This window comes from Manihot esculenta, chromosome 1 (genome assembly GCF_001659605.2).
Source record: "Manihot esculenta cultivar AM560-2 chromosome 1, M.esculenta_v8, whole genome shotgun sequence".
In the NCBI taxonomy this organism is placed as follows: domain Eukaryota; kingdom Viridiplantae; phylum Streptophyta; class Magnoliopsida; order Malpighiales; family Euphorbiaceae; genus Manihot; species Manihot esculenta.
The window spans coordinates 13,567,321-13,571,408 of NC_035161.2; positions in this window are offsets into that span (position 1 = coordinate 13,567,321).

Consider the following 4,088-nt stretch of genomic DNA (forward strand, 5'->3'; position numbering starts at 1 on the left):
AAAAATGGAAGAGATTTGGAAGAAGAACACAAGAGTTGCAAAGGGAAGGTCGGAAGCTTGCTGTGGCCGAAAATGAGAGAAAACTCGCCCATTTCGGCTAAGTGCCCCATTTATAGTGGCTGGCCAGGCCACGTTCGGGGGCCGAATGTGCCTCCGCATCCATGCAATGTTCGGCGGCCGAACTTGACTTTCGGCGGCCGAACCTGAACTTCCCTAACTCATGCTTTCGGGGGCCTAACGTGCCTCCAAAACGCATGCATGTTCGGCGGCCGAACTTGACTTTCGGCGGCCGAACCTGGGTTTTCCTCCAAGGACTTTTCATGCAAAAACTCATTTAATTTCATACTTAAAACCATTAAAAAAACATGAAAACATATTACAAAAACATGATTTTACCCTACTAGAGGCTTCCGACATCCGAGATTCCACCGGACGGTAGGAATTCCGATACCGGAGTCTAGCCGGGTATTACACTAATGAGGAAGGTGGAGCCTCCTTTTGAATTTTGAATGTGCATGATACTAAGTGGGAAACATGTGATCTTGGGATTTGGCTTCCTTAATAAGCTTGATCTTTGAAATCCAATATTTGAATGTGAATCTTGAAGATTTGGATCTCAAAATACTTCCCTTATTTGGCTCCTCAAATATGGCAACTTGGAATATGGCTTCTTGAATAAGGAAAGTGTGCATTGGAGTGCATTTTCGGCTGCCTAAGTTGAGTTTCGGAGGCTGGACTTTCGGCTCTGGACACAAGGTTCGACGGCCGAAGGTGCCGCCGAAGGTGGTCGACTTTCGTCTCTGGAGTCCTCTTTCGGCCGTCGAAGGTTGCCGCCGAAGGTGACTGATTTGTGGCTTCCGAAAGTTGCCTCCGAAGGTGACTGATTTGTGGCTTCCGAAAGTTGCCTCCGAAGGTTGCTTCTCTAGTTTTGGCTTCTTTTGGCATTTTTAAGAGCATTTTCTCCAAATTGTTTCTTCACACCTAATACTTGCAAAACATGATTAAGACCACAAAATTAGGTAGAATAGGTGCAAATAAACATCAATAAGATCATGAAAATATGGGCTAAAATATGCTCTATCAAATACCCCCACACTTAAGCTTTTGCTTGTCCTCAAGCAAATGAACATAGTCAAATAAGCTTCCCTTTATTCTAGATCCTTATTTCCACTTAAGCTCATACTCAAGACACCTATTTTGAATCATTGCAGTGAAGAATATATGCATGAAGATTACTTACCTCCTTTCCTTGTTTCTCTTTGCTTACCATGGCTAGGATTTGTTTTCCTCAAGAGAGACATGCACATTATGTTAAGACTTTTTCTAGCTTTTGGATTGACTTGCCCTTACCTTGAAGTACTTTATTCAGGCTTTTTGTACTTTGATTTTGCTTGAGAAGGTCACCAACCTTTTGACGTGAAGGTACATATTTGTGATACCCACCCCCAGTTACTCAGTGGATCACCTTTCCAAGTGGCTACTAGCTCTTTTCATAGTCTTTTTGACCATTGGAATATTTTCTTGTTTTGTGCTTTTGAGGGCTTTGCCTTTGCTGAATTTTCTTTCTCTCAATGATTTGGGCAAATCAACACCAATTGCTAAATCAAGTCATATTAAGTTCATTCACACAACTTTGATTTATTCTCAATCAATTGAGGGTCATCAATACATTTTTCACCATGGCAAACTCAAAGATTCAATTCAAGAGGCAATTCTCGAACATGAATACAACTCACTGCAATTGATTCAACATAAGTTTAAAGAGTTATCACATCGATGGGGTCATGGAAAGAAAAACTCATTCAACGTAGTTCATCAGTTTGAGTAGAGCAAAACAAAAAGAAGAAGAAGAAGGTTGTGGTTGTGTGTGTTTTATTGAAAGCATAAACAAATTAAAATTTAACTGTGGCTAATTAACTTAAGACTGAAAGGAAAAAGAGGAGAAATTTTTTTTTTTTTTTTTGCAATCTGAAAGCATGAGAAATCGCAAAAGAGAAGGGGAGAAGAAGAAGGAAAAGGGAGAGGAAGAAGAAAGAAGCTATATGCACCCCCACACTTAAATTATGCATTGTCCTCAATGTAAAAGAAGAGAGAAGAGGAGAGGAGAAGAAGAGAGAAGAGAACAAAAGAAACTGAGTACTTCCCTGGGGTGTGGTGTGCATGGCATGATCCTCTAGGCAGAATGAGTGACAAACAGATGTTCGTCTGGGAACTCTTCTTTGACTGGGCATGGTGCAGAGCTGGAGGGAATTCGGCTGAGGTGGTCTGCCATAAGGTTTTCTTTGCCCTTCTTGTCTCTTATCTCAAGATCAAATTCTTGTAGGAGTAGAATCCACCTAATGAGCCTTGGTTTTGCTTCTTTTTTTCTTGATCAAATATCGCAAGGCTGCGTGGTCAGAATAGACAATGACTTTGGTTCCTAAAAGATATGGTCTGAACTTTTCCAAAGCAAATACAACTGCTAAGAGTTCTTTTTCAGTTGTTGTGTAGTTGCTTTGTGCAGAATCCAATGTGCGAGAAGCATAGTGAATGACATGGGGAGTGTTTCCCACACGTTGCCCCAAGACTGCTCCTACTGCATAATTGCTTGCATCACACATGATTTCAAATGGCAGGTTCCAATCAGGCCCTTGAATAATTGGGGCAGTCACAAGCAATTCTTTAATCAAATCAAACGCCTTTTTGCAATCTGCATCAAAATCAAATGTTACATCTTGTTGGAGCAATCTGCATAATGGCAAAGTAATTTTTTAGAAATCTTTGATGAATCTTCTGTAGAATCCTGCATGTCCAAGGAAAGAACGGATGTCTCTAACATTTGTGGGGTAAGGCAGATTTTTGATGGTATCCACCTTAGCCTTGTCCACTTCAATGCCCTTGGCTGAAACAACATGACCTAAGACCATACCTTGATTAACCATAAAATGACATTTTTCATAATTAAGCACAAGGTTAGTCTCAATGCATCTTTGTAAGATCTTTTCTAGGTTGGAAAGGCATTCATCAAAAGAGTTTCCATGAACTGTGAAGTCATCCATAAATACCTCAATTGTCTTACCCACATAGTCAGAAAATATGCTCATCATGCATCGCTGAAAAGTGGCAGGTGCATTGCATAGTCCAAATGGCATTCTCCTAAAGGCGAAAGTGCCAAAAGGGCAAGTGAAGGTAGTCTTCTCTTGATCTTCTGGAGCAACTGGAATTTGGTAAAAACCTGAATATCCATCAAGACAACAATAGTGAGTTTTACCTGCAAGCCTTTCTAGCATCTGATCAATGAAAGGAAGTGGGAAGTGATCTTTTCTCGTCGCAGCATTGAGCTTCCTATAGTCCATGCATACCCTCCATCCATTTTGAACTCTAGTGGGTACAAGTTCCCCTTCGGCATTTGAAACAATGGTAATTCCAGTTTTCTTTGCAACTACATGTACAGGGCTCACCCATTTGCTATGAGAGATTGGGTAGATGATTCCTGCATAAAGGAGTTTAACTATTTCTTTCTTTACCACTTCCATCATGGGTGGATTCAATCTCCTTTGAGCATCTCTGACTGGCTTGCATTCATCCTCCATGTGAATTCTATGCATGCAAGTGGAGGGAGAAATACCTTTGATGTCATCAATAGTCCATCCTATGGCTCCTTTGTGTTTCTGTAGTACTTTCAAGAGGCTTGCTTCTTCTTGTTGGCTCAATTCATTGGACACTATTACTAGTAGTGTCTTATTAGCTCCTAAATACATATATTTCAGATGGTCTGGAAGAAGCTTCAGATCTGAAGGTTGTGGCAAAGATGGATTAGAAGAGCTTGCTTGCGATGGGGCCTGCTGGGAGAGGTTCGGCGGCCGAAAAGGTTCTGAGTTCGGCGGCCGAATTTCTTCAGTTCGCGGAATGAGTTGTGGCAATGGATTCGGCTTTCGCAAGTCAGTGGAGTTCGGCGGCCGAAAGATGTTCGGCGGCCGAAAGATGTTCGGCGGCCGAAAGATGTTTGGCGGCCGAAGGATTTCTTCTTTGTGCGCAATGTGTTGCAAAAGCGGTGCAACTGAAGGTGGTGTCTGAATGGCAATGGGATTCGGCGGCCGAGAGGTGTC